Genomic DNA, 25,986 nt, shown 5'->3' with positions numbered 1-25,986 from the left:
CAGAAAAATGAGAAATTATATCCCATCTATGTATGATATATTGAAGTGCATAAATACACTCTACTGTCATGCATAACTAATTAAAACAAATTAAAAAGTTAATTTAAAAAGAGTCTATTTACACCTAGGACTTAGTTTGCAAAAAATATTAGTTGTCTTCTGAATTAAAGATAGTAGTCTTGCAGGTATGTTTAATTGAAATACATTACCACTTTAGTGTGATGAAACCATCAGATATTTTTATTAACATAAAAAATTATCATCCTATTGCAAAATAAAATTTGAAAATATAGAAAATAATAAAAGAGTTTTAACAAAAAGGCTTAAATCCCATTCATCCTTTTTCCCCAAGAAGTCCTAAAACTTAAAATTACTGCCTTTTAGAAAATATTTTTGACTTTTGGATAGCCCACTTCAAGATAAAGCCTCATTGCTGATTCATAGTGGGGTTGTGGGGGGAGCATGAGAGAATTAGATGAACTCTATATAGGGCAAAGGGGAGGGAGGGGAAGAGAGGGGGCCTGGGGGGTAGGAGAGACAGTGGAATGAGAAGGACATCTTTACCCTAAGTTCATGTATGAAGACACGAATGATGTGACTCTACTTTGTGTACAAACAGATGAAAAATTGTGCTTTATATGTGTAATATAGAATTGTAATGCATTCTGCTGTCATACATAACAAAATGGAATAAATGTTTTTTTTAAAAAAAAAAATCAAAGGGAGATCAATAGAGGAAAGGGACCATGGGGTGGCAGGCAGGAAGACAAGGGGGCAGCTGCGCTGGAGCATGATATTGGCCAAATTATATTGTTATGTTGTGTGCATATATAAATATGCAACAACAAATCCCATCATTATGTACAACTATAATGCAACAATAAAATTTTTAAAAAAGATAAAGCCTCGGGGGCTGGGGACATAGCTCAGTTGACAGAGTGCTTGCCTCGCATGCAGAAGGCCCTGGGTTCAATCCTCAGCGCCGCAAAAAAATAATAATGGTAATAATAATAATAAAAAGAAAGCCTCATCAAACCTATTACTTTGTCACCAATTTAATAGAATACTCAGATGTGACCTCTTTGGTAAAACTTATATTTGGACATGAGGAAATTCTGGTGCATGTGTATTTCATCTCCTTTTAGGTAACAGGAGGCATTCTTGTTGTGTATCATATTCATCTATAGTACCATGCTATATATCCTATTGAGTACATGTCTGTATGCCTGTTTTTTGATGCCTCTGTTCATTCATTGGCTATCATCAGCAGACACTCTTCAAGTCCTCAGAAACTGTCACACTGCTTAGTAACAGGAATCAAAACATGAAATCCCAAGATACAGATTTTAGAAATGTATACTAGATTGCATCATTCCTGACCACCGATAGCAAAATTAGCATTCCCTCCTAATATCATCCACTCCTCTCCTACTCTTACCCAGCAGACTCAAGATTTTCAGTCAGAAGAGCAAAGTCAAGCCTCCAGTCATCAAATCTGTCTTTATTTCTCTGCCTAGCATCTCCCTGGAGCATTCTTTCCTCCAGCAAATACAGTTGGAAGTCAATTTAACACTTACCAAATTTAACCCAAAATTGGGATGTAACTTCTTTCCATCAAGTGCCCTTAAAACAGCTTCTGACTACTCTGAGAACTGCCTTCCTTATTATAAACACTTCTTCCAAACTCAATCAGAAATTGAATGTATAAAATTTAAAGTAAGAAAGTGCTTTAGAATTTCAAAATATTAACACCTACTCTAAAAATAACAAAAGAGTTATTGAATGGTTTGGATGGTCACTTTCTTACAAAGTTTGCTGTTTTGCTATTCATTAGACAGATATGTACAACTGTAAAGTGTGACAAGTTCTTGACTGTCTTTGGTATCAGCTCTCTTTTTTAATCACTCAAATGTGCTAAGAAGCTAGTGCCATTCTATGGGTGGCAGTGAAATAAAATCATGTGAGTTTCCAAAAAGAATACAAACTGCCTTCTGTTGAATTTCATCATTGGTCTTTTCCTGATTTTATGAAGCCACCATATAAAGGCTCATTCTCACCAAATGCCTTTGGACATAAAAATATTTTAAAAAGCTTCAAATCCCATGTTATGATGAATAAGCACTAAAAGCCCCTAACAGAATAAAAGAAGGTTTATTATTTTGTTTCCAACTTCTTACTAAAAGTACAATCTATAATAGATATAGTTCCCTGAATAATGCACAATTGAAAACTCTTCTTTAGTCTGAATGTTCAGATAATTTAGGAGACAAAAAAGGGGACAGGAAATAAGAATGAGATTAATTATTCTGACTGGGTGTAAGCTTTGTACACTACCATTTAATTGTACTCTTCCAATAAATATCCACTAGTTATCTCAGCCCAGACAGCTGCTCATTCTTTTGCTGCACAAAGATTGAGTACACATTGAGGAAAATGTATGTTATTTAGAAAGTAATAGCACAGTAAGGTTTTATGGGGCATAAATACAGAACCCATTTTTCTTGAATATTATTCCTTCAGAACACTACCCACATCTTATTTTCATGGAATCTAAGGTCTATTTTCCAAACCTTTAATTTTAATCTTTTCAATAACATCATTGACAATTGGTCCTGTGTGTACTTGAACAATTCTGGGATTGATGCATTTGAGATGGACCCACCAATCCATTTTAGGACAATTATAATTAATAAATCCTTCAGAATGCTCATGTGAGCATCTCATGGGTAGATGGGAATGAGGTTAAAATTCCACTTCCTAGAAACATTTCGTGTGTGTGTGTGTGTGTGTGTGTGTGTGTGTGTGTGTGTATAAAGGACTATATGCTAAATACTCAGTTAATTGAAGATAAGATGTTCACAATTCAAGAAAGCTCAGATGGAATATGGCCATTTCTTCTGATTGCTCTCACATTATTAACTTTCATCCACTGTCTTACATTTTTGGTGCTATAACAACATACTTCAGATATAGCAGTTTATAAATAATATAAAGTGATTGTTTCAGTCAGCTTTTTCACTGCTGTGACTAAAAGATATGATCAGAACAATTGTGGAGGAGGAAAAGTTTATTTGGGGGCTCACTGTATCAGAGGTCTCAGTCCACAGAAAACCAGATTGATTCCTTGGGGCTCAAGGTGAGGCTGAACATCAATGGTGGAGAGTGTGGCATAAGGAAACAGCTCACATGACAATCAGAAAGCAGAGAGAGACACTTTACATATACAAAATATATATCCCAAAGCCCACACCCACAATGCCCACTTCCTCCAACAACACCCTACCCACCTTTGGTTACCATTCAGTTAATCCCCATTAGGAAGATTAATTCATTGATTAGGTTAAGGCTCAATCATTTCTCCTCTGAACTTTCTTGTGTTGTCTCATGCATAAGCTTTTGGAGGACACCTCACATCCAAACCATAACAGTGATTTTTTACAGTTTTGGAGGAAGGGACATGCAAAATGAGGGTGCCAGCATTCAGTGTCTGTTGCAGGTTGTCTTGCTGTGTCCTCACCTGGCACAAGAGTATGAAGGGAACGGGGAAGCTCCCCATGCCTCTTCTACAAGGGCACTCATAACATCCCTGAGGTTTGTCACTGCAGCCAAGTTTCAACATATGAATTTTGAAGGACACCTTCAGACCACAGGTCCTGGCTCTTATATACCTCTACCACTTAAGAACAGCACTCTTACTTATTAAGGGCACAGGGAATGTTACCTAATACTTCAATCTCTAGATAATAAGGTTATAAAATGGGAATAATGCCCTTAAACTTGAGAATTAAAAAGCAGGGACCAGCACATAACAGTTTAAATATATTCAGCACATAAAATATGCAAGCAAAGTATTTTGAACCCAAGCATAAATTTCTTTAAATGACTCTCATGGACAGGCCACCAGCTAATGTTTGGAGAGATAGGGCTAGAAAACTAAGAAAGTTTACTTGGTACTAATACATCTTAATACATGTATTAACTAATATTATAAAAAAAGAAAACCAATTGGGAAAATATATCAATTTGCAAAACCCTTTGAAGAAATGCTTCTTAAAAGAAATCAGCATGGTTGATATTTTGATCTGCTTCTACTACACGACTGAAACCAAATGCATGGGTTCTTTCCACACCAAAAACCAATTTGTTCTTTCACATATATATAAACTTATATATTTTATAACATAAAATTGAGAATAAAATAAATTGTTATCATCTAGAGTCACTATGGTGTATAATACATCTAAACTTACTCTTAACTAAATTTTGTATCTTTTGGCCAACATCACCTCACTACCACCTCCCCCCAAGCCTGATTTTACTCTCATCTTCTGTGAGTTCAACATTTCCAGATTCCACATAAAAATAATACCATGACATATTTGTCTTTCTGTATATAGCTTATATTACTTAACATAATGTGTCCTACAGTTTTATTTATGTTAAAAATTGAAAGCTTTCTTTCTTAAGGCTAAATAGTATTCTGTTGTGTATATACCACATTTTTTTTTTATCAATACATGTACTGATTGACACTTAGATTGATTCCATAACTTGTCTACTGTGAATAGTAAAGAATTATATATAATACATATGAATTATATATAACATATACATATATATCTTTGTATATATAATACATAGGTGTATGTATATATGTATAATGTATGTATATATATATATATATATATATATATATATATATATCTTTGACATGCCGATTTCACTTTCTTTGGATATGTGCCCAGTAGAATTGTTAGAGCCTAAAGTAGCTCTATTTTTATTTTTATTTTTTTTAGGAATCTATCATTTTTCCTAATGAGTATACTAATTTATGTTATCAGAAACTTTGTTCAAGTGTTCCCTTCACATTCTCTTCAACACTTGTTCTCTCTCATATTTTTGATGGTAGCCATTCTAACAGGAGGTGAGGCGATACCATTTTAGCACTAATTTGCACTCCCCTTATGATTAGTGATGTTGAACATTTTTTTCCATATATCTGGTCAGTTGTATGTTTTCTTCTAAGAAATATCTATTCTGGTCCTTTGCACATTTTAAATTATTTGTTTTTTGGGTTGAATTCCTTATATATTTGGGATATTAATTTCTTATCAGATATATTGTTTACAAATATTTTTCCCATTTTTTAATTGTATCTTCACCCTGATGATCATTTCCTTTGCTATACAGAAGCTTTTCAGTTTCATATAATCCTATTTGTCTATTTTTGCTTTTGTTACCTATGCTTTTGGGGTCAGATAAAAAAATAATCATTGCCCAGAGCAATGGAACTTTTCCCCTATATTTTCTTCAAGAATTTTTCATGGTTTTGGTTTTAAGTTTGTTTGATCCACTTTGAGTTAACTTTTTGTGTACAGTGCCAAATAATGGATTCATTTCAGTCTTCATGTGGATATCTAAGATTTCCCAAAACCATTAATTGAAGAAACCATTCTTTCCCCATTGTGTGTTCTTGACACCTTTGTTGAAAATAAATTTCTTGTAAATGCAATTGACCACCATAAAGGCATGAATTTATTTCTGGCTTTATTTCTGGCTCTCTGTACCATTGGCTTGTGTGTATGTTTTTGTGCCAGGATCTTGCTGTTTTGGTTACTGTAGCTTTGCAATATATTTTGAAGCCAGGGTCCTGTGATACCTCCAGCTTTGTCTTTTTTCCTCTTGAAAAATGCTTTCTCTTACAGCATTTTTTTTTCTTAAACATTTTTCTTTGGAAAAATTGAGGACATGATACAAAAAAAGAAAACATCTTTTTTCAACCAGAATGTTGATGTTACTTATTCTTGGAATGGATCCCTTTAAGTCATATTCCTTAGAAAATTATCTGTGGTCTGAGCATCAGTGCAGATAAAACCTCATAGTAAAGAGTGAAGAGACTAATGATAATTTTTAGAGCTCTGGCAACCTGCACATTTCTGAAAACAAGGGATTATCTCAAGGGATCTCATATCTAGATTGAAAATATAGGAAATAATTAACAGTGACATATTCTTATAGCATATCTAACCTGCCAGATGCACAAGCAGAAGGATCACCCAGAGCATCCTTTAGTTAAATGCTAAGCTCCTGAGAAAGAAAATCCAAAGTTGTAAACTTCCCATCACACATATATGAATATAGTATAAAATCAGAGTGCTTTTTGGTTCCCCAGAAAACACCAAACACTTGCAAAGCGTATCAACCCTGCCTCGAAACAACAGTAGGGCTTTTGCTGGGAGCTGTCTTAAACCAGAAACATTCAGTAGGAGGTGGAACTTCAAATGTTTAAAATGCAAACACAGAATCTTTGAAGCAGAATAAACTGCCAAATTTCTTCAGATCTCAGCTTGAAATACCCAATTGACTTTTGAGATTTTTCTCAAAGCCAATGTATGGATTACAATTATTCATTAACTAAACTTGCTTTGGTAAACAAGCAGCCCATTACTTCATCCTAATCCCAACTACTCAAAACAATGATCCCTTCTTAGTCAAACCAGGAGCAATTCCCAGAGCCCTGTGAGCATCTGATTAAATTAAACTGTGAAATCGGTTGAAGCACTTTTTGTCAGTTTATTTAGCAGAGGATCCACAGGTGGTTACATGGAAAACTGGGAACCATTCCAATAAAATGTATGAAAAAAGATTCTTCCCTTTCATTGAGTTGGGAGGAGCTAGTCGTGTTCTAATCCCATCCCTTCATATTACTGATGAAGCAACTGGATTGCACATCACTACCCAGCTTATTTAGGGCTAAGCCGAAGCAGGAACCTGACACGGAAGCCTAGTTCAGTTTTCACTAACACACAAACACATCCTGATTTCACCTGAGTTTCCTCCTCTTGCCTGATAAAGAGCAAAAGCACTGGTGGCCTCATTTTATATGAAGCCATCAAGAATTGTTGTGAAAAACTGGCTTTACAATTGACTGATTTCATTCCAGGGGAATTTGAAAGATGCCACACCAAGGTATCACAAATACTGAACATTCTGGGGACACACAGGAGTACAAGAGATCCCTGAGGGAGAAACTGAAAAAAAAAAAAAAAAAAAAAAAAAGACACCTTGGGTTTAACCATGGAAGGAAAAAAAAAAAAAACATTAATTGCCACTTTGGGCTTCTTCCTCAAAGGTTCTTCTGAACTGGTTTTCCAAGTGTAAAGAAAGAGACCAGACAAGCCACAACTGCCCATGGCATGTATTCCTGTCTGCTATATCTATGTGTGCCTCACCCTCTGCTCTCTCCAGACTGACTCCAGGTCCCTGGCCACCATGCAGAGTATGGATCTCAGAGGATGGCAGAAGAGGACCGAGGAGTGGTAGCATCAGAGGGCACAAGCATGGCAGCTTTGGGGTTTATGTGTTGCACTGGTGTTTCTCTCAATTCCTACTGTGTAGTTTTTAAGAGGGAGCTGCTTGCCTGGCTTTCAGTCGGGAGCAACCTGTTCCCTCTAGTACTGATTTTGGCTTTCATTTTCCCTTTACCATTTGAAGCGGTAGCCCAAATGGTACTGGAACTAGTGCATTAGTTCCCACCCTCACCCATTCAACAAAACCCTCTTCGTACATTCCTTGTGTTGGCCAAGATCAATGGCTTTTCTTTTATACATCAAAGGAAATGATTGAGAGCATGAAGAGAGTCTGTAGAATGGGGGAAAAAATCGTGGCCAGCTGCACCTCTGATAAGGGATTAATATCCAGAATATACACAGAACCAAAAAACTTAACACCCATAAAACAACGCAATCAAAAATGGACAAAGAAACAGAAACTTCTCAAAAGAAGAAACACAAATGGCCAAGAAATATGTGAAAAAATATTCAACATCTGTAGCAGCCTGGGAAATGTAAATAAAAACTGTACCAATATTTCATCTCACTCCAGTCAGAAAGAATGATAAAGAATACATACAACAAAAAATGTCAGCAAGGTTGTGAGGAAAAGAAGACACTTATACATTATTGGAAAGACTGCAGACTAGTATAACCACTCTAGAAAGCAGTATGGAGATTTCTCAAAAAACTAGGGCTGGAACCACCATATGACTCAGCTATCCCACTCCTTGGTATTTTACCAAACAATCTAAAATTGGCATACTACAATGACACACCTACTCCATAAAAAATGAAATTATGGCATTTGCTGGTAAATGGATGGAACTGGAGAACATCCTGCTAAGTGAAATAAGCCAGGTGCAGAAAGTCAAAGGTTGACTGTTTTCTCTCACATGCAGAAATTAGAACAAAATGGGGATATGGGGGGGGAGGGTGGGCAGATCAGATATCAAAGATACAGGGAAGATCAGTGGAGGAGGAAATCAAATGGGAGGGAGGAGGGACAGGAAAGGGGAAGAAATGCTGAATGAATTTAACAAAATTCATATATAAATATACCACAATAAATTTTACCTTTATGTATATGTATAAAGCACAATTCAAAAATAAATGAAAGGAAGATCAGTAAAATAGAGGAAAGAAAAAGGGGTAAGGGAGGAGAAAAGGAAAAACAGGAGGGAATGGGGAGTGAAATAGAGAAAATCAAATTCCATGCATGTATGACTTTGTCCAAATGAATCCAACTGCTATGTATAATGCTCTAATTTAAAAAAAGAAAAATCATTAATGGATTTGTTATTCATTTATCTATCAGATGTGGCACTGTTGACCTCACTGCGAATTTTAAAGTTGAACCTAAAATGAGGGATAGGATCTCCCTCAGCATATTTCAGGAGATAAAAATATTTTTATTTATTTTGAAATGGGGTAACAAGGCCTAAATTGCTGAGGCTGGCATCAAACTTGCAATCCTCCTGTATCTGTTTCCCAAGTCACTGGGACCATACTTCATTCTTTTACTGAACACCAGCTACTCATGCATCACCTTCACAGTTTTTCCATTTAATATCTCATTCAAACTGACTCTTTAAAAATCTTTAATATTTACTTTAGCCTCAGTCTAAGTAATAAAAATCTGTCCAATCATGGATTTCAGGTATATGATCATTCATTTGTTTGTTTATTTATTTATTAGTTTATTTTATTTCTATGTGGTGCTGAGAATCAAACCCAGTGCCTCATGCACGCTAGGCGAGTACTCTACCACTGAGCTACAACCCCAGCCCCAATATGAGCATTTTTTTCTACTTTATATTACATTTAAATATATATAACCACAAAGTTTAGTTCATTCATGTACCACCAAAAGTACAGTATCTTCAGTGTTGTCAGTAGGATATATCAATTCAGGAAACACTAAATTAATCAAACAAAAGTATGCTGTGGAGCATGCATGACAGACTTGTAAGGAAAAAGAAAAAAGCAAAATTAAATAATGTTAGGTACAAAGGCTTGGCCAAAGTAGGCTGGCTTTTTGTTATTTTGTTATTTGACATGGGAAGCAAAAAGAGAAGGCAAAGAAAATTAGAACATTGCACAAGATATGTTAGAGACCAAAAGGGCCTAGATTTGAGATCAGAAATCCATATAGACAATGGGCCAGATGATAAGGGCCTACACTAACCGATAGACTCAAAAGAGGAGGGAAGGATGAAGAGTTCTATTGTAGTTGAAAAGACAAACAAGAACCACAGAGGAAAAGGAAGCTGAAGAAGACAATGTCAAAGATTACTAGACGTTTCCAACACGGGGAACTGCTTACTGGGAGATAATATGACAATTTTGAGGTAAATGCAAATCAAAATGTCCAGCAAACTTTTAATATAGTTTAGGAGTTTTTGAGAAGAACTGACTACATTGATCTGGGAGTTATCAGCAGAACGGATATACACTTGAAGATGAAAGCAAGAACACAGAATCCAAACTGAATCAACTGAGGTCTTTCATCAACAATTTTCTGGGTTTTTTTGTGGTTTTTTTTGTTTGTTTTTGGTACTGGTACAAAATTGAATCCAAGGGTGCTCTATCACTGAGCTACATCTCAGCCCTTTTTATTTTTTTTATTCATTGGTTATTTTTAGTTATATTTAACATTGGGGTTCATTTTTTTCTAAGTTGGTATCTTTGTAGATGTAAATCATGGTGATATTTACTGTGGTATATTCATATTTGTATATAGGAAAGTTAGATCAGATTCATATCACTGTTCTTCCCTTATTCCATCCCTCCCCTCTCCTCCTCAATCCCTTTCCTCTACTTCACTGATTTATTTTGATGGAATCCCCCCTGTCCTTTTTCCCCCCTCCTTATTTTTGACTAGTTTCTGTATATCACAAACATTCAACAAACATTCAACCTTTGACTTTTGGGGTCTGGCTTATTTCACTTAGCATGATGGTCTCCATTTTCATCCATTTACCATCACATGCCATAATTGCATTCTTCTTTATGGCTGAGTAAAACTTTATTATGTACCACATTTTCTTTATCCATTTATCTGTTGAAGGGCACATAGGTTGATTCCATAGTTTTAGCCCTTTTTATTTTGACACAAGTTCTTGCCTTGAATTTATGATCCTCCTGCCTCAACCTCCTGAGTCACTGGGATCATAAGTGTGTGCCAGGAAACCTAGATAAACAACTTTTAAAATATTCCCTAGAGCAGATTCTTAGTGGGGTGTTATATTGGAAAACTTTAAAAATTACCAGGGTCTAGATTCCACTCTAGACTAGTTAATACAGATCTCTGGGACTATGGCATTACTATTTTTACCAGATTAAGATTCTGAGAAGTCTGGAAAACTCTAGACACATAACAAACTGTCAGAAGTCTAGAAACTACACTGCATAAATGGAAATGACAAAGAGTAACCCAATTCTCTAGAGCTTTTTCTTCATGAAGAGTAAAAACAAAAAAATGAAAGGAAATACATGAATATATTGATATTTTATACAAGTAGGATTTCCAATATTTTTGCTCTTTCTAAACTTACTAGTTTCACCCGTTTTCCCCACTTTGTTTAATATTTTAGTATACGTACATGGAGTATAACTTATTCTAATTAGGGTCTCTTTCATGTGATAGGGACTCAATATTTATAAATTATTTGTAAAATTATATGAATAAAATTCAAAAGAAACTAGGTAAAGTCTAAACCATTTTTAGGGTTTTTTTATTAGGGAGGGGGGTAACTGGAGATTGAACCCAGAGGCACTTCAACACTGAGCTACATACTCAGACTTTTTTCTTGTTTATTTTGAGACAGCAAGGTCCTAGGCAACTGGGAGAGAACCTAAGTTACTGAGGCTGGTCTCAAACTTGTGATCCTTCTGCCTCAGGCTCTTAAGTTACTGGAATTATTATAGGAATGCACCACTGCTAGGTTCTTTTCTAAGTGTTTTTGTTTGTTTTTTTAACATTACCTTAGAAGAAAGGGGAAGAAGTTTCTAAAATACTGATCCTAAATTCAACTTGTCCTCCAAGGGCATAACACTGCCTCAGTTTCTTTAACTGCCCTAAATAGGGATACCTGATGTCCTCTGAAAGCTGTTCCCTGATATGAATTTGGATGGATAGAAGTAATCCATTATCATTTGCACAGATAATGCTATTAGATAAGTATACAAGTAACTTGCCTACCTTCCCAGAAGAACCTGTCCCGGAGAGTTAAAAAATCACTTTTTAAAAACTCAGTAAATTATGTTAATGATTTAACACTTTATTTTTGCTAGGAAACAATAATAATAATAATAATGCCTTATCCTGCACAGGACATACCATGTGGTAAGATGATAAAACTGAGTCCAAAAAATAGTTAAATGACCTAAGATTATAGAACGTCTTCTAAAACAATTATGAGACCAACTTGTTAAATTGTAAATGATCAATTTATAATTGTAAATTAATTTACAATTTAACAAGTTAAGGCTAGAGGAAATACACTTAGACATCAACATGCAGGGAAGTTATAAATCATAGAACATCAGAAATATATTTGCACTTAGAAATCAAACTTTTTATCTCATGAATTGTTCTGTACATTCTTATTAATGAACACACCTTGTGCCACAATCTCCCCCCACACAGCCTTTCAAATGCTTGAAAATAGTCGTTAGTTCCTCTGGTTAGTACTCTTGCAGACCAACACCCTCTTCATTTATCAGTTCCTCATATGGACCTTCTCCTGGTTACTCACCCATGAAATCCTGAGCTGTCTCTTTTCTGAGCTCTTACTCTGCAGGATTAAACAATACTTCAAATGCATTTCCATGAAACTGAGATCAATAAACTACTTCATTTTGGAGATATGTCTTTATCAGTGCTGATTTCTTATCAGTGCCGATTTCTAACTTTTCTTTTTTCATATCCAAGTCCCATTCTGGATTCATTGTTGATGCTCCCTCTTAATAACCTCAAATCCTTCTCACAGTTGCTATAACTAACCCAATAGCCAGGCCTATGCTGATAATTGATTGTTTCTTTTATAGAAAGTTAGATAACTTTAAAGTCCCTTTTAACTCAGAGTGGCCAAGACATGACAGAAGCACACAGAACCAAACTCTACACAAAATTCACTGAATATGATACAGTGAAGTACTTGGGCCTTCGTGCTCATCCTATGTGAAAGTTTCAAAATGTTTATATGATGACTTAAACACCAGAGGAATATTTTCATAATGATTCTTTTGCCTTCAAAGGACTTCCAAAGTCATCACGGGGCACAGTTGCAAAATTTATAAAATGAAGCCATAGACTCCAGAAATGTGTCCTTGGTTTTAAAGACCGATTTATCACTTGACTTGGGGAAAGTAGCTGGTGTTTTCATCAGGCCAAGGACTCAAGGGCCATCAGAGCCATTTCTGCTTTTCGTGAGGAGACAAAATTCACATTGCATCTTACATATAGACAGGGACTTGGCAGGATGAATAGAAGAACTGAGGTTCAAGTAATGTTTTACAGTAGATAGGAGAAAGTAGTTCCGATGAGCTATTGCACAATAGGGTAACAACAATAACTGTAAGCTAGGAGAACTTGGAAGTTTTTACCATGAAGAAATGATAAATGAGATATTTAAGATGATTTTGACATTATATAATGTATACATGTATTTTAACATCATGTTATTCCCATTTATATGTATAATTTTGTTCCCATCTATAGTTAAAAACTAAGTTTAAAGCCAGGCATGATGGCACATACCTGTAATCCCAGAGGCTCAGGAGGCAGAGGCAGGAGGATTGCAAGTTTGAGACCAACCTCAGCAATTTACAGAAGCCCTAAGAAACTTACCAAGACCCTGTCCCAAAATAAAAAATAAAAAGGACTTGAGATGTGGCTCAGTTGTAAAGCACCCCTGAGTTCAATCCCAGGTACCCAAAAATACCTTAAGAATAATAACAATAATAAAATAAAGCATTAAAATATAAAAGGTTTTACTTTTAGGAATGCAGGTAAATGAGCCAATGAGATAGTCATTTATTTAGAAAGCAGGATTTCTCAATCTCAGCAAGACATTTGAATCATCTAAAGAAATTTGAAAGATTGTTTACATTTTTCCTACTTGATTTCTTTTATAGCCAATATTTTTAAATTTTGCCAATGAATTAAAAAAACATAGTAATGCTTTTAGTTAAAAGCTTAACACAGAATTGTTACTAGCATTGTGGAAAATCACCACTAGTTTGATTAAGTAATTCTGGAAGTCTCGAATGTCAAGACAACTTCTTCCCTTTGCAATCCCTTTATAATTTTCACTTTGGATTTTTTATGTCATATCGTGAAATGCTTCTTCAGTATTTCTATATTGAATCAACTTTGATTCCCAATTCAAATGATTTCCCCATTGAGAAAGAATACTTTCAAAATCTACTTGGCTAACCGGAGTCTCAAGTTCAAGTATCCCCCTAATATCAACAGATTGTAGGAAAATAAATAAAGATACTGATTTAAAATACTGAAAGGAAATTACTGGCTTCTGAGAAAAGCATAACATTCAAAGAAAAATAAGATGCTTTGCATGCAAATATTCCTGCTAAAAATGTAATTTTCAGGAAAATTATACCTTTGCTGCCAGATATGATGATCTAGAATTCATATTATTTTTTTCTAAACCACTTAAATCTATATATCAAGGCATCCCATTTGCAATTCTAAGATACAGATAAAATTGTTTTTATAATATGCTCAAAAGATAGGGCTAAAAACAACCAATATTTTATTTTCTTATATTAAAACTTAAAATTTCTTTCTTACTTGTGCAACAATCCCTCTGTGTGTAAAAACCAAAGTAATGCTTGATTAGTTGATACAAAATGTTAACCAAGAGGTTAAAAATATCATCATTGTAATACAGCAGAAAGGGGAACTGCTATAGAATTAGAATATAAAAATAGCAAAAAAAAATGTATAGCTGATGAATAAATGTGAAACAGGTATTTTTTTTTTTTGAGTGACTAAGATTTGGCATCATGCACAAGCTAAACTGTTCATTCTTTATGCCAAATATATAGCTTCTGTATCCCCCAGTGACATTTACAAAAAAAAAAAAAAAAACGGTTTTGCTTAATTTAGCTCAGTGGAGTAGCTGATTTAACCATAAAAAGCTGAGCTCCTTCTCCTTACAGGGTCCCAATCACAACATATCACCTCAACTTTCCTTCATGTTACTATACTTGACCTGATGGTTCCCTTTCTTCATTAAACCTATCCTTCCTTCAAGTACCAGATCTTCCATGAGGCCTTCCCAACTGTTCTTTTCCTCTCTCAATCCTAGTAGAATCACAAAAACACAACCAATGAGAAAGTAAAGTGGAAAAGAGGATCAATTCGTATATTAGATGGATTCTTATGTTCATCCTGGCAATCAGATTTAGTGTCAACACAAACATTGTCTGGTGCCTGGTAACCTGTATTCTGTTGAGAAGGAAAAAGGAATTCGTACTTATTACATGCTGTGTACAGGTCCTTCCCAGTCTTAATTAATCCATACATGGATCTGTCTTCCAGGTGTGACTCCTTAGAGGATCTTAATGCTGTACTTAAAAAAGTACCCCCATGAAACCAGTGTGATCAAGACTCCTCAATCTCCTGCAGGAAAGAAGGGATAGACAAACACTAAATCATAGTCATGTGGCAAACTTGGTCTCCGGGAAATGATATCACATAAACCGATTATGTAGAAATGCATATTATGGAAGAAGCATGTCCAGGCAGCAGGATGCTCAGAATCTGACTTTCCCTCTAGACATTTGGTTTTTATGTCAAGAGTGACTAAAACACAACTGCTTTAAAATTTTTTCAGAACAAAATAATTTTGGACTCCTCCTATGAAGGATGTCTCAAAATATGTACAGGATATATGTAATGGCTAGGTTAACTATCCCCACTGTTCCATGAATCTCACTTATATCCTGTCTCTTATATTCTAGAGAGCAATATTCTTAGTCCTTATAAATTTAATGTTAGAAACTATTTAAATTTTATTTTGGGGGCCTCAACTTCTTAAAAATACAAAAGAAATCACTTTTGAAGTTCATTACCATGATTGCTGTAATATGCTAACATTGATAGCCATCTTACCCAGCGCCCCATCAGCAATGCTGTGATATATGTAAAGCTGAATCAAAGAAACCATTGCATTCAATTTTTGCAGAGACATTTTCCCTTGGTCTTAATATTCTATTTATATTTAGCTAGGTTGTTTAAAGTTGTCAGCAATTACAAGTTCCTTGTTATTCTATTTTAGGGTTGTGGGAGATGATATCACATAAACCAGTTTATTTATTTATATATATATATATATATATATAAATATATATATATATATATATATATATTTATATATATATATATATATATATATATATATATATATAAATTTAATATATCAATGCTAAGCACTTTCTATGTTTATGTAACTGGAGTAATCATTTGTTTATTCTCTGCAATTCTAAAAAGTAAACATGCTAACATGCAAACCTGATTCTGTCATTCCATGGCCAAAAAAAAAAAACATCCTCCCATGGCTGCCACTAGTTACAGAATAAAGTCCAAATTTCTAAATGTAATTGACCACTGTATTTGTAAAGGTACACATAACTTCTGCTTTTCTCTTTCCTGCTCTCTAAAGAAAGTTTTGCCTCAGGCAGGTCTATTCTGGATCTTTGGAGATATATGATCAAGGAGGTTAGTTAGACTAAGGACAAGAGAAAGTTTTAGAGATGTTGAATTAAAAGATCAGAAAGAAAGGGACACAGAAAGGAAGAAATAAGAGCTGGTGTTAATAAAATCCTGAAGATTGCTGGGGATCTAGCTCAGTGGTGGAGTGCTTGTCTACAATGTGTAAGGCAATAACTTTTATTGTTTAGGCAAGAACCAAGACTATGTCAGAACACCTATAAAATGTGTTTAAAGTGTTTAATTGCTAAGGGTTATGGTGCTAGATTCAATCTCCAGCACCAGAAAAGAAAATAAAAAAAGAAAAAGAAAATGCTGGGGATAAGAGATGCAGGTGTAGTTTTGAAGTATTAGATAACAGGACAAAGAGAAAACAGAAATTGGGAGGCAGAAGTGAGAATTTTAATCTTATCTGGAAAATGCAAGTTAAAATCAAAACTCTGAATGAACTTTTTACTATGAATTGGCCTGTTTTAGAGGCGTCTCTTTAATGAAATTGAGCTGTGTGGGCCCCTGGTTCTATTAGAATAATATAAGTAAAATGAACTCTTTTCTGTTCATTTGGACACCATGACTTATCCTTAGCCCAACACATTCAGTCTGGCTCCAAGAGTTCCCTGCAATTCAGAGTCCACTAGGTTCGTTTTTTTCCCCTCAAATTCAAATCTTGGCACCTGTTAAATATTGTTCTCCCTTGAGCACTTATCACCCCCACTCTTACATTATGCTGAAGTCTACAGTTTCTTCAAAACCACCTTACTTATTCCTTCTACAGGAAGCCAGTCTTTCCATCCCTCCTACAGCCACAGTTAAGATCTGATAGAATCAAACAGAGAACATAGAGAAAGCATATGATTCCTTGCCAGTCTGTTTAGATCAGTTGCTTCCATTACAGTGAGTTCCATGAGGGCAGAATGATGAATAGCAATAAAATGAACAGTAGTATCCAAAGTGAATCTGGGAGAAAGGGGGGGGGGGCGGTAAAAGTACCCATGTAGCACAAAGAAGTCAGAAGAAATTAAATCTTTCTGAAAAATACATCAATTGAAAATGTTATCTGGTTCATCGTGAAATGAGTGGGATTATACCACCAAGTCTTTGAAGATAAGGTATTTATGAAATCTCTAAAAAAAAAAAAAAAACTATGATCTCACTTCTTAAGAAAACTCCCAAAGACAGTAATGAAAAGGAAACAAAGCTTTGACTACATAAATACCTGAATTTTTATTATAAGCAGACTTCCAGAAAAGATGGTGGTATAGTAGCACAATTTCAAAATCCTTCCTAGAATAATCCACATCACAAAAGAAAACGAGAATAGGGTCCACGTCTCAATTCACATTTGGCAAAGTCCAGTGGCAGATAATAAATCTACTCTAGTGAGACAGAAAGATTTTATACATGATCAGATGGCAATCAGTCATTAGAAAACTGAAGAAACAAACTCCAAGTTCAGTTTTCAGAAATGACTAAGAATCACACTACAGAAGTGAGTTATGAATAAAACCACTCCTCTTCAACCAGGAACCTACCTGCAAAACTTGGCAGCTCTTACCCCATGATCAGGAAGCCACCACAGAACTGGGTCTTCAGGATGGCATTTACCAGAACAACCAAAAACGTGACCTGTCCCTCCCTTCTTTCAAATCTCACGCAAGGGCATCAGAATGTTAAATCCAAATCACCTTTGGAAACCTCGCTGAAAAGAGTCAACATCATGCACACAGAAAGTCTCACTAGAAACAAGTGAACACAAATGCTTTACATCTGTCCACCAGATCATCCACAGGCAAGTTGATGCTGCCTCAAAATGGCACAGCAAAAGCCTCAAAGAATCTTTGCTTAAATGTAGAGCAAATGAGATGAGTTTGAAGAGCTCATCAGAAACATATTCATAATTCTCCTTGCCTTCCTCAAGAGTAGTAAAAGAATTTAGGAAATAATTGGGGTGAAAAAAACCCAATATATTAAAACTAAGGGAGACGTCTAGAGGTGATGTTGGCACCACTTGGCATTTTACCACCAGAACAGCAGGGTTTTGCTACTTAAGAGGACTCCTGGTCACACGTAATGGGAAATCAGCAATGAAGTGACGTGATCCAACTTCTCACTTAATGCCTTTTCCTAATTGGAAGTTTAAGGACATTCTACATTTCTACTAACAACGTAGGACTGAATCTGGTAACACTGCATACCTGAAGTATCAAAGATATGACCCTGCAAAAGCAAATTTGATGCCCCCTACGATGTGTAATATCCAGAATTATAACACATGGCTATCTCTAACTTCAGGGGAAGGTAGAATATTTGACATATAATTAGCTATAAAGTCACTGTAGAGTTGTGCAAAACAGTGGTGTGTTGATGGGCATGGTGGCACATGACTATAATCCCAGCAATTTGGGAGGATGAGGCAGGAAGATTACCAGCTAAAGGCCAGCCTGAGCAATTTGATGAGAACTTGTCTCAAAATAAAAAGGACTGGGCTACAGTTCAGAGGAAAAAACTCCCCTGGGTTCAATCTCCAGTACTACAAGCAAACAAAAAGTTAATTTTTAAAGGAAATGTGTGTGTGTGTGTATAAAATCATATATTATCTTTTTAAAAATATAATTTATATAGCCAGGCATGGTGGCACATGCCTGTAATCCCAGTTGCTCAGGAAGCTGAGGCAGGAGGATCTCAAGTTCAAAGCCAGCCTCAGTAAAAGCATGGCACTAAGCAACTCATTGAGACCCTGTCTCTAATCTCTAAATAAAATACAAAATCAGACTGGGGATGTGACTCAGTGGTTGAGTTCAATCCACGGTACCCAAACAAATATATATATATATATTATATATTTATATTTATATATAGTTATATAGTTATATATAATTATATAAAGTTATATATAGTTATATATAGTTATATAAAGTTATATATTATTATGTATTATATCTAGCCAAGATTCAGAATATATTCCCCCAAAATTTAAAGAGGTATTTTCCAGGGTGGGAAGGAGAGTGTGGAGGTCACAAAAGCTAAACTATTATGAGTAATATAGTCCTTTCCTCCTCCTGAGTTCTCTCTTTTGGCTGATAAGAAAATCTCTATATACCCAAATATATAATCCTTGCTCTTAGGAATAGTTGACAGACAGGTACAGTTACATGACATCCAAGAACCTTCCTGTGAGTTCAGCTTTATCTTGACTCTCCACCCCTTCTTCCGTAGCACAAAAACTAAATTGCCACTTCTGTAAGTAATTCAGACACTGAGCTTACATTGTTTGTCAGATTTATTCACAAATATTACAAGCAAGGGAGCAAGTTAAGTCTGGGCTTATGCCCTTTGCCAGCTCTAAGCAAGAGAAGATATCAGAAAGAATAGTAGCCAAGAATAAAGCCACCTAGCAATATGGAGAGAGAGACTCATTCATTGATAAAACACCTACTCATAGCACAAAAAGGCCTGGTTTACAGGTTTTGACTGAACCAAAGGAAGAAGGAAGCTATTCATTCCAACTTTACAGATCTCATGCCATAGGGGAAAACAAGGTGAAAGCTGATTCTACTAGCACAGAACTCACCCAGAAGGTAAAGGGGGCACTACTGGAGCCAAGTCAGTGCTGGCCCCTTTTCACCTGTTGGAAATTCTTCTCTTACACTCATTCCCCACACCAATCCCCCACTGTTAAGTGTGAAAATTTATAGATGACATTGGCGACTCCTAAGTCCATGGGCCCAACTCAGTTCTCGAGGTCCTTCATCCTGTTCCACCTCCCCATTTCTACTGTTCTCTTTCTACTGCTCTCTTCTGAAGTTTCATGAAGGAATTTGTAGCAAAAGAAGGGAAGAAGAAGAAAGTTTTAGTGGAGTGAGGATAGCACTTGAAATCCATCATTTTTCAGTCTTTGCCTAACATAAGATACTTCATCCTATTCTCTGAAGGGAAGAGGATTTCTTTACCACCACCACCCACTTTCAATTCTCTCCCCATTCCCAACAAATTTCTTCCACAACTCATCTTCCATTGAACACCACTACACTCAATCCTCAATGCCCATATCTATGTCATTGAAGGCGTATTCCCTTTGTTAAAAGACAGAACAGTTCAAAGAATAAGGTTTTTCTCAACATTTAAAGATAAATAAATAAAAGCCAACCCTTTTCCACCTCCAGCCCTTTTGCCTCTGAAATACCAAAGAGAAATACCCAGGGAACTATATGGCAAATCAAGTGGTTCTTTGGCATCTGTAGCAGCCCCAGTGTACTTAGGTGGGGGAAATCACTACCTATACCTACCTCTGCCTACCAAGCTCACTCCAAAGCTGTCCTCATCCTTACCTTCCATTTAAAAGAAGTGGTTAGATCCCTTAAGTATGGAACCATCTGGAACACAAGGATACCCGAGCTTCAACTGATCCCAGAGAAAGAACAGCAAACAGAGCACCAAGAACCAGAGTCCTTTCTAGAGTATTTTAAGGAGATTAGTGAACTAAGAAAAATACCAGAAGAGAGGTTCAATCAAAAGGAGTAAGCTGGAAGATCTAGATATCCAATGTCTGGAGATGTTTTCCTGGACAAAGTGAGAACAGGTCTAACAACACACACTTTGGGGTTCAGCATCAAGACTGGACCTTAGGGACTCCAACTGGGAAGAACTGCAGATAAAGAATCCCAGAAGTTCCTCCTTCCAGGAGAGAGTCTTCTGCAGCTCAAAGTGTAAAACCAGAGGAAAAGCCAAAAGACCCACAGAAAAACTGAGGGTATCTGCACCCAGAGACCCCTGCCTACCCCTGCAATTACCTCCTGGTCCAGACAGATGGTGGCTTCAGTGACAAGCTATTTCTGCTTTAAAATAGGCTCACTTCTAGACAAAAAGTGCCTGGACTTCTGCACCCTCTACTGTTCTTTGAGAAAGGAGAACCAAGCGTAGTGGCACACACCTATAATTCCAGCAGCTGAAGCAGGTGAATTTCAAGTTCATAGCCAGCCTCAGTAACTTAGTGAAGCCTTAAGCACCCTGGCGAGACCATGTCTCTAAATAAAATAATAAAAAGGGCTGGGGAGTAGCTCAGTGGTTCAGTGCCCCTGGGTTCAATCCCTGGTACCAAAAAAATAAAAAAAACAGAGAAAGGAAGAGCCCTGGAATTGGTCTTTCTGGGTCTCACCCGAGCTTCTTACTCAAAAAAACTGTCCCTATTGGCTGCAGTCCCTGCCTTGTAGCTCTGGCCTAGAGAAGCCTCTTTATACTACTCACCTAGAACCAATGCTATGATAGGCAATGAAGTCCCACTCCACAATAACTCCTGCCGCAGCCGGACTAGCACTTTCTCATGGCCTCTGTTGCTGAATTGGGGTCTACACCTAGGGCCGTCTCCACTGCCTGGCCTCGGACAAGGTGGTAGAATGACAGTCCACTTAAAGAAAGTTTCAATTTCAAGCCTCCAACCCCAAAGACTCTCTCTCCTGAGAAAGACACTGGCCCCAGCTTCACCCACATGGGGACCATCAGGGCCTGTGAGTAGGGAAAACCCTGACTTTTTTAGTACCTCCACTTTCTTCTTGAGGAAACTATAGTTACTAGAAGGCACCAACTGTCCACAATTATGGCCACCTAGGCTTTCCAGAGGAGAGAGGGTGAAATTGAATAAGAGGGGAAATCAGGTGTGCCTTCAATGGAGATGAGCCATTCAGCCTGCAGTTTGAGAGGACCCAAGTGGAAGCTCTAGAGAGCTGATGGTTATCCAGCTGGCTCCTGCTGAACAGAGTAAGTTTCTGGAAAACACACCACCACTCACTCGCCTCCACTCTGAAATAAGTGAAAAGGATCCATTACTGCAACTGGAGCCTGACTTAAGATTCAGTGCTCTCTTTCTACCACCTGGAAACTCAATGGACATCCCCAGAGCAGCCCAGGAGTTCAGCACCCGCCTGAGTTCCTCACTTACGCTGGAGACCACTGCAAGCTGTTTCTCAGGTTTCTCACCGCTGGAAAAACTTGACTCCCATTTTCCTAATCAAATGCAACAGGACAGGTAAAAGAAAACTATTCCAAAACCAAATCAAGTCTTCCTACTCACTTTGTCCATGATTTTACACCCCGGCCTCCCCTCTGTTCACACACTGCCTCCCTCTTCTTATCTACCATCAGCTTTGCATTTTCCCTGTAGGCTGCCTCCCCTCTGACCACTTCAGGTTGTTGAAAATGCCAGTCTCTTCAAGGAGAAAGAGGAGAGGAAGGGTACATGGGTGGTGGGGAATTTTCTTCTGAGAATGTGTCCCTCAAATGTTCAGAAACTGACTTCCCTGGTGATTCTGCCATACCCCACTCTTTGAGCTTCCCCAGCTCCTTCCCCTTCTGCTCATAGATACTGCACCTTTTGATTGATTAGCAACTCCTGCAGTTACTTTATCTGGCAGAAAAGAAGGAACCATTAAACAGAAAAGGCACACAGGACTCCTAGGTCTATCATCAAGGGGAAATGAAGCAGACTGTACACACATGCAGAAAAAAAATAGGACCTCCCATGGATACAACACTGGAAGGCTTGCCACCTTCCCCTGAACCCAAAGCCAAGGGCTGGCACTGCCACACAAGCAGGATCCAGGTCACCACTGCAGCCCTTGCTCTAGGCCTACATAATAGCAGTCTATTTACCTCTCTGTACCTGGGCCTGGAGTGGGACAGGAAAGGAGAAAAATCACAATTTTTATTTATTTAATTTTTTGGTGGGCATACTGAGAATTGAATCCAGTCTAGGGGTGCTTTACCCCTGAGCTACATTTCTAACCCTTTTATTTTGAGACAGGGCCTCATTAAATTGCTAACGCTGGACTTCAACTTGCAGTCCTCCTGCATCATTCTCCAAGTTGCTGGGATTATATACGTGCACCACTGTATATGGCTAGAAAGCCCTCTTCTAAAACAGTGGTTCTCAGACATTAGTGGACATCAGCATCACCTGGAGGGTTAATTGAAACAGATTGCAGAACCTAGTCTATGCTCAGAGTTTCTAACTCCAGTTTGAGTGGGGTCTAAGAATTTGCATTTCTAACAAGTTCCCAGGTGATGCTTATGTTCTAGAGCAGGGACCACACTTTGAAAACTGCTGTCATACCTGTAACTAGGCAGAGATTGAAACCTCCCCATAATCAACACTATGTCCTAGTTTCTACCCACACCAATTCAATCAGTATGGGTGCTAGGGAAGAAGCCAATTGTATGAATATTTTTTAAAGATCTCCTGGTGATTTCAATGTACAAGTTTTAGAACCATGAGGTAACCAATATGTATTCATTTCCCATCTCCACCAGGTGAAGAATAACTGTGGACTGCCCCAAATAGCCACTACAATATAAAACATCAGGGACCTGAAGCCCAAAGGATTCCTTAACTCTCTTTTAGTCCTATCTGACCTGGAGAACACCCAGTCAACCATGAAGGAAGTCCAAATCTCTGAAGTGTTTCTGCTGCTCTCGTTCTGTAGTTGAGGGAGGGTTTCAAGTGGGCTCAGTTCCCCAGAGCAAACTTCTTTTTTTTTTTTCCAGAAAGACAAAGAAGGAGTTTTATCCTTTAAGTTACCCTTATTTTATGCTTCATTAGAAATGAGAATATGGAGGTGGCTAAGGTCACTGGTTTGGTCACCTGTTTGACTATTATGACCAAAACACCCAACAAGTACTATTTTAAGAATAGAAGTTTATCGTGAGGCTCACAGTTTCAGAGGTCTCAGTCCACAGATGCTGACTCCATTCTCTGAGGCTTGAAGTGAGTCAGAACATCATGGCAGAAGGGTATGATGAAGGGAAGCAGCTGAGGACAAGACAAAGGAATCAGCACCTCTTAACAAAAACGAAATATATACCCTAAGGCACGCCCCCAAGGACCCACCTTCTCTAATCCCACCCAACCTGCTTTCAATTACCACTCAGTTAATCCCCATTAGAGGATTAATTCACTGATTGAATTGAGGCTTTCACTGATTGAAACCCAAATGGTTTCATCTCTAGACCTCCTCAAATTGTGTCACACATGAGCTTTTGGGGGACACCACATATCTAAACCATAACCGTCACCAAATCTCAAAGACAGCATCACTGCCTTCTCAACCCCAAGACATCCCCTCACCTCAGACAGGAAGAGCTTTCCATTCTGTAAAGCCAGCACAAAAAGTAGTTTATTGGGATCAACTGAACCTGGTTGTGCACCAGAAGTGGTTGAGCAAAAAAGTGTCGGTGTTTCAAAGCAGGAATAGAGAAATCCAAGTGGACAGAGAGGAAAGGATCCCATGAGGGGGGTTATCACTAAGGTAAAGCAGTCATACATACAGAGCAGAAAATCCACATAGACCAGGCCAAAGTCATAGACAGGGAGAAGTATATTAAGTAATGAGAAAGCTAGAGCTACTACCTAGGATCAGAAAGGCCCCTTCATGGGGTTCCATGATGCCTGCTGGAACAAGGAAAGTGTCAGGAGAAGCAGGATTTCCACCAGCTTTCTGCAAACCAGCCATGAGTCAAACAAGGAACTGGAGCCTGCTCCAGCACTAGTTATTTCACCTTCAGTTATAGTTCCTCTCCTTTCATTGTAAAAAAAAAAAAAATTATCTTAACTGGAAAATACTTCATAGATCAAATAGTCCAAATTTCTTCTGCTGCTAATAAAGAAAAAGACTCAGTCACACACTGTGGCAAAGGCAGAAACGAATCCAATCATTTTAATTCCAAGTTAATTTTTTCCATTATACTGTATTTCCTCTCTCTAATTCATCTTCCACCATCTCTAATCTATTTGTTTCCCAGTCAGCAAGCCAAATCAGAGAATGAATTCTTACCTAGTGAAGCCAGCCACAGAAAGCCCCTTTTCCCAGAATGATTTCTTTTTAAGGCTGGTTTTTGCTCTCTTGTTGGAAGGCTTTGATTTCTTTAAAAAGAGAGGACAAATAGAAATAGGAACAGTGAGGAGATGATGTAAGTGGAAAGCAACAATAGTGGCTGGTCATTGTCATTCCCTCTTTTGAATCTGGAGAATTTCCAGCATGGAGACCCAGCCTCCTGGGGATAGCTAAATATTAGTAGTGCATGGGGAACTTCTGAAATTCCCCATGCCCAGAACAATTAAATCAATCTCCTTATAGGAAATCCAGACAACAGGACTTTTAAAGCTTTCCAGGTGATTCCTATGTGCAGAATCATTGCTCTAACATGCCATATGTTAGTCCCTCTCCTAGATGCTAAAGACAGTCAGCTGGGGGTATAAGCTTTGTAAATAAGGAACAGCTGAATATGAGTGAGGGCAGTTCTTTGGCAGTAACTTAAAAATTAAAGCAACCACACAGCGGGGAATAAAGTCATATTTTCATTTGATAGACAAAGCCTCTAATTTTATTAGGTCAACCTTAATTTTTATCTTCCAGTAATTTTCCCCTTCTTTTCTGTTCCATAAAATTATAGAGACGTAGCAGTAATACTAACAGTATTTATATTATTTATTATTAGAGATAGATGCCATAATTTTTCTTGATCCACGGAGCTGAAATAAAGTATGCTAACTCCTTCCACCGGTTGGATAAGCGGGCTACCTTGTCTATTTGGTTCCTGCTTCCCATTTCCCCAGACCAGCACTTCCTGCTATCAAAGTTCCTCTAAGGAGTCACCTGCGTGGAAGAAGTCTGGGAAGGTTTTATAAGAGATGCATTTATCTGGTTAGTGTTTATCACTACTTAAAAAAATTTATATAGCTTGGGTATTATCAACTTTCAGGGACATGGATAACAGGATAGAGAAGGATCCACAGAGGACACACAGAGGTCAGCAGCATATGCATGTTTGGAAGCCCATGATATTACACTCACACCCCTTAAACATGTGACTGAGTATTTCTTTTGATTCTGGATAAGTAAATTGGACTCTATTTCAGATGTTCCT

The 25,986-nt window shown here is 37.3% G+C and overlaps 1 long non-coding RNA gene across 1 annotated transcript in view; it reads right to left on the bottom strand.

The window, feature by feature from the left end:
• The window catches only part of LOC114092852 (uncharacterized), a 169,608-nt gene extending 144,639 nt beyond the window's left edge, over window positions 1–24,969 (bottom strand). The window contains exons 1-2 of the long non-coding RNA XR_011708006.1: window positions 24,894–24,969; window positions 23,776–23,872 (exon numbers count right to left, since the gene is read on the bottom strand). This is a non-coding gene — a long non-coding RNA (uncharacterized lncRNA). The remainder of the gene's footprint in view (window positions 1–23,775; window positions 23,873–24,893) is intronic.
• Between the last annotated feature and the right edge of the window lie 1,017 nt (window positions 24,970–25,986).

This window comes from Marmota flaviventris, chromosome 7, assembly GCF_047511675.1.
Source record: "Marmota flaviventris isolate mMarFla1 chromosome 7, mMarFla1.hap1, whole genome shotgun sequence".
In the NCBI taxonomy this organism is placed as follows: Eukaryota; Metazoa; Chordata; class Mammalia; order Rodentia; family Sciuridae; genus Marmota; species Marmota flaviventris.
The sequence above is the reverse complement of the archived record's forward strand: the minus strand, read 5'-3'. Positions and strand labels throughout refer to the sequence as shown.